Source organism: Podarcis filfolensis, assembly GCF_964270895.1.
Source record: "Podarcis filfolensis genome assembly, chromosome: 5".
In the NCBI taxonomy this organism is placed as follows: domain Eukaryota; kingdom Metazoa; phylum Chordata; class Lepidosauria; order Squamata; family Lacertidae; genus Podarcis; species Podarcis filfolensis.
Window position 1 is genome coordinate 68,059,781 of NC_139608.1, and position 5,982 is coordinate 68,065,762.

The window sequence follows — 5,982 nt, forward strand, 5'->3', positions numbered from 1 at the left end:
ATTCCCTATTTTTGGTTTAATCAGTGTGGCATGCATGCGCTAGAATAAGTCCAAGCACGCTATCCACATGTGGTCCACCTCCCCTCTCCTGCACATCCCAAATGCGAACCCTTCAAGTATCCCTATTTTCCAGGGATGTTCCTGATTTTGAGAAGCCATCCTGGTTTCTGTTTTGATCCCAGAATGTCCCGCTTTTCCTTAGGATGTCCCTAGATTCATTTGAGAAACGCTGGAAGGTATGGAGTTAGCCAACCCCACAGCAGACTGAAGGCAATCCTGTACAGTGATACCTCAGGTTAAGTACTTAATTCGTTCCGGAGGTCCGTTCTTACCCTGAAACTGTTCTTAACCTGAAGCACTTTAGCTATTGGGGCCTCCTGCTGCTGCCGCGCCGCTTGAGCACGATTTCTGTTCTCATCCTGAAGCAAAGTTCTTAACCTGAAGCACTATTTCTGGGTTAGCAGAGTCTGTAACCTGAAGCGTATGTAACCTGAAGCGTATGTAACCTGAAGTGTATGTAACCCAAGGTATCACTGTATAAGGAAGTGGTTTTTAATTTTTTTTTAATGTTTTCTTGTGTTTTATATATGTGTTGGAAGCTGCCCAGTGTTAGGGCAACCCAGTAAGATGTGTGGGGGTATAAATAGCACAATTATCATTATGGAAAGGGACGTCCCTATTTTCATCGGAGAAATGTTGGAGGGTATGCAAATGGAAGCATTTAGTTTTGCTTTCCCTGAATCTTGGCTCACTGTGTCATCCACACCAAGGATCGGCATTTATAACAAGCTCCAGTCAAACCATGGTTGCTGAAGCTGATTTGTTAAACCAACCAGTGTTTGGTATTTACTTATTATTAATTTTATAATCTGCTCTTCCTCCCAAGGAGACTCAGCATCATCCTTGGTCCAGAAGCGCAATATTCAGGGAAGGCTAAATGCTGGTTCAGTTTGATGTTTAAATGCAGCCAGTGAGACTTACACCTGTCCATCTTCCCTCGGAGAAATCAGGGGGCGAAAAGAGGACCAACTCTGGCATATCAAGTATCAGTTACTAATAAGGCAAGTAAGGAGAAAATAGGGAAGGATAAACAGCTAAAGGCATAAAAATTCCACAAGCAAGGCGATGCATACATCACAATGTGTCACAGCACAGACATTCCCCTGGATTTCCTAATGGATGTTAAGACTTCAGGTTACTTCACAATAGATTTAGCTAAATCAGGGCCTTGTGTTTAGAGTATGAGCAATGCCAGCTGCCGGAGAAACTCATGAAGCAACAGGATCAGTTATTTTCCTATGAGTATCATTTCTGTGTTCAGTTCTCTTACTGTGTTGATGCAGAAACAGTAAAAAGAAACATTAGAGTGAGTGTGGAATTCTCTCTCCCTGCCCAACACCCCCGGTGGAAATTTTCTGCTTGGACCAGAGTGTGTTAATGATAGGTTATATTTAATGTCCAGGGCATGTCACTTCCTGGAAATTAACAACTGTGCTGAAGATTCAGAAAGCATTATGGGATTCAGTTATGAAGTTAAGCAAACATCCGATTTCCTTATTCCAGGGCAGTGCAATGGAAATCTCCACAGCCCAGCGAGTGGCATGTTCTGTGCTTACATAACACTCAAGGTTCAACCTCAGGCACCTCCAGATAGAGGCAGATCTTGAAGAGCCTTTGGCAATCAGAATATACCATACAATAGCAGACTAGGTGGACCAATGGCACGGCCTACTATAAGGACTAAGAGACAGATGGATGTCAACAACAATGCATTCAAGAGAAGATGATCAGATAGCTTGGGAATGGACTTTGACATGATATATCCTCACAGACTGATCAGATAGCCTGCGAACAGACTTTGAAATGATAGCTATGTCTTCACAGATGGATCAAAGCCAAGTTATTTCTCCTTATCTTCTCGGAGGATGTCAGATTGCAAGTTGCATTGTTGTCCTATACAGTGGTACCTCGGGTTACATACGCTTCAGGTTACAGACTCCGCTAAGCCAGAAATAGTACCTTGGGTTAAGAACTTTGCTTCAGGATGAGAACAGAAATTGTGCAGTAGCGGCGCAGCGGCAGTGGGAGGCCCCATTAGCTAAAGTGGTGCTTCAGGTTAAGAACAGTTTCAGGTTAAGAACAGACCTCCAGAACAAATTAAGTTCTTAACCCAAGGTACCACTATATTCATTGGGGATGGCCATTCCCAACGAGATGCTACCCATATCCTCGGGCAGTTGCAGAGTCTGATGATGCTTAATAGCAGATGAGAATAAACCATATGCAGAGTGCAACTCTCTGTTGACACTGGCATAGGAAATCGTTTCGCTCTCCGGCTGATGTTTGCTGTCATTACAAAAATGTTCTAACAAGTGCTTTGTTCCATGCTGCCTCCTATAAATGCGTTTTCAAAATAAGAGAATTGTCTGAGTACTCCTTAAACAAACTCCAGGAATCGTTCCAGGACACAGAGTACTGAGAAATTAAAAAAAACCAAACAAAGACACCTAGGGCTGAAAGGGAATATGCGATCACCTGGTGTAATCTTCCTTAGGTCTGTTTACTAATTGATAACCTATATAGGCAACAATAACCAACTCCCCCCCCACCAGTCCCATTGGTATGCATTTGTGAACATGTGTGACATGCAGAAATTAAGCGGCTGAAGGCTTTCCTCTCATCGCACCCTTCATGTTTCATCTCTCCAATTCATGCACAATAGACAGTTGGTAAAGACACAGAACATCAAATTGGGGTCTTCTATTGATCGAACCATTTCGTGATGTGGAGGGTGTCCCCACCCTGTCCCTTTAATGCAAGGACCTATTGTAGGAGCCAAGGCTGTCTATATAAGAAAAGCCTGCTGGATCAGGCCCATCCAGGCCAGCATCCTGTTCTCAAGAGTGGCCAGCCTATGGGGAAACCGGCAAACAAGAGCACTCTCCACTCCAGTGGCTTCCACCAACTGCTGTTCAGAAATATTGGTGGAAGCATCTTGTCTATTATCCCCCTTCCATTAATGTTGCTGTTAACTACCACACGGCAAGCACGAATTCAGCAGGTGAAGCTATCCCCATCACTTCATCAGTTGATCTGCTCATGGGTTACCGGTGCCCTTCAAGGAGAAACAAAACAAAGCTGTTCAGAAGGGTGTGCTGCTCCTTTAGCACAGACAATGGAGCAAGTGGCCCCATTCCAGGATGCAGGAGTCCAGCACAACAAGACATAGATGCGTGACTGAAGCCACATGATGGGGAACATGTCAGAAAATGTGCTAGTTTCAGCTCTGCAAGCACACACAACAGCGCAGCAAGCCAGGTCAGAAGTACTGGCTTGCTGTACGGCTTCCTTTTGGCTCGGATCGGTAATATTTGCTGTGCCGCTTGCTCCAAGTTATTTAAGAAGCCTCCCTTCTGCTGTCTGAATCTGGAGATGTTGGCTGGAGATTTGTTTGTACATAATTAGAGTTCATGTACAGATTGTAGCACTTTGGGAGGGAAGAGCTGCAGAAAAGGCTTGAGTCAGTACAAAATGTTCCTCTGGCATCTCCTGGAAACCCTGAGAACATCACTGCACAAGGCCTTTTGTTGTATTCTCTCTGCTTGTAAACTATTTTTACGGCATGTTTGGCGTTCCACAATCCTCCCACTTCCAAGAAAGTACGATGCACTCGACATGGTGACCTCCACCACAAGGATTGGGATGGGTCAAAGATCCAAACGTTAAATGGAAAGCATTGATCAAAATTACTTCACAATAATCTTCCCCTTCCCTCCGTTTCTCAGAATGAAAACAAGTCAAGAACCACCACCACCTCTTTTTTCTTTTTTTTAAAGGGTCAAAATGTTAATGAAGATGTTGCAGGTTTCTTTTTAGAAAACCAACATAGGTAAAAAAATTATTTTATGGCCAAACTGTGCCCCAATTTGGAGAAGGACAGCCTAACTACTGTTGTCTGCGCTCTGGTAACCTCCAGGTTAGATTGCTGCTGCAACACATTATACATAGGGCTGCCTCTGAAAACAGTTCAGAAACTTCAGCCGATGCAGAATGTGGCAGCCAGATTGCTCACTGGAGCAAGATGCTTTGAGCATATTGCATTCTGGCCTGACTGCACTGGCAGACAATTAGTTTCCAGGCCCAATTGAAAGTGCTGTTTTTGACCTACAAAGCCTTAAACACCTCAGGACCGTAATACCTCAAGGACCCCTCCCTCCATATGAACTGACCTGGACCCCGAGATCAAAGAGTTTTAATGGGATAGATAATTTCACAAAACTTTCCCCCTGCTTAATAACAAGTTTGCTATATAATCTGCTCTGCGATAAAAATTGTGGAATGCAGATTGCTAACAAATTTCAGTGTGTGCATGCTTAAAAGAATGATGTATTGTGCAGTTTGAAAAGTTCTAGTCGGACTATACCTTGGATTAAGAATGCTTTGCCTCAAATGATCACCCACTTTCTATGAAATAATTTGAGATGTGGCTTTGTGTAAAGGATATGAGACTTTTCCGTATAGCCATTGCATGTGACACATTTATGGACAGTTGACAATGGAGAGAGAAAAGGGCAGCTTGATCAGTCATGAGAAGATGGAAATGATTCACTAGTTGTCAACTTGTTAGATATTTCAGCTGTTTGCAATTTAATATCCTTCGTTTACCTTTTTTTAATGAATGCAGATGTGGAGCAGCAGTATGCTAGCATGCTACACCAACTCCATAGTATTTGTAATGTAAAATTATGACCCTCAAACTATGACGAATTTGAATAATCTGTAACAAAAATTAAACACACAAACTGGAAGTCCAGTCCTAATGGTCAGCCTGCAGTTGTAGCTAAAGAGATGCTCTTCAGCATTTCAAGTTGGTTAAAGATCATGCCTGTGTGTCCCATTGTCTATTTGTTGAGCTGAGGTCCTGCTTGCAGGCTTCTATGGACATCTGGTTGGCTATCATGAGAACAAGATGTTGGACTAGATTGGCCTTTGGCCTGTCCCAGCAGCAAGGCTGCTTTTCTTTGTCACTGAAGATCTGGAATTTCTCCTCAACCTGAAAGCAACAGGGCATGCATAAACTTGCATAATGCTGGGATGTTACTATAAAAAAGGAGTGCAGGACTGTCTTCCAGAGACCTTAGGGACTTCTTCGCTCCTGCAGCTATCCCAGTATCAGAAGATGCAGCGAGGACCTGGGTTCCTTGCAACTCCACGTAAGCCCTGGTACATAGCAACTGTCCATACAGAGCACAAAAGGTGAGAAAGCGCCGTTTGCTGAGCCTCAGCATAATTTACTTAAAAGGAAGCTCCACAGAAATCTAGGTAACTTAGCTTAGGCTTAGGTTGAGAGCTGACAAATTTGATGGACTTGAACTTCTATATACCTTTCAAAACATTCCAACTCTTCATGAGAGCTAAAAACAAAGAAGATAAACTGAAATCTTTTAGTACCCTTTAAGGCTGCACAGAAGTTGTACAGGAGCTATGTTTTTCTTACCAATCTTATACTGATTGTATTAAAGCCACAGCAGACTTGTGATAAAATCTGGTGAAAAATTGCAGCAGCAACTTTTTGGTTTTGAGCACCCACTGCTTGCAAAGTTGTGGCTGCAGTATTACAGCAGTTCCTGCCTCCCACACTACACTGCCCGTGTAGGTGGAGCACTGCTAAAATACACAAAAACATTCCTGAATGTAATATATGACTCTGTCCTTAAAATTTGATAGAAAACAGGATACACAAAACCCAACCGTAAAACGTCTTCTACAAGCAAATAAGTGCTTAAGATGAGATGCCGCTATTGTGCTTTGGCAGATACAGCAGGAGAACTCATCCACTTGACTCATAATCATCCTTATGGAGTAGATTTTTAAAAAAGATTTAAATATGGACAGCTGCTTTATAGAAGCTTGTGTTGGCACCAGTTGATTCCCGTTTTCCCGACTCCAGAGCCCTTGAAAAGAATACAGGAGCAGACACCA

At 43.0% G+C, this 5,982-nt stretch overlaps 1 long non-coding RNA gene across 1 annotated transcript in view; it reads right to left on the bottom strand.

The window, feature by feature from the left end:
* Positions 1-5,982, bottom strand: part of LOC310762790 — a 156,692-nt gene that overhangs the window by 104,146 nt on the left and 46,564 nt on the right. The window lies entirely within an intron of this gene.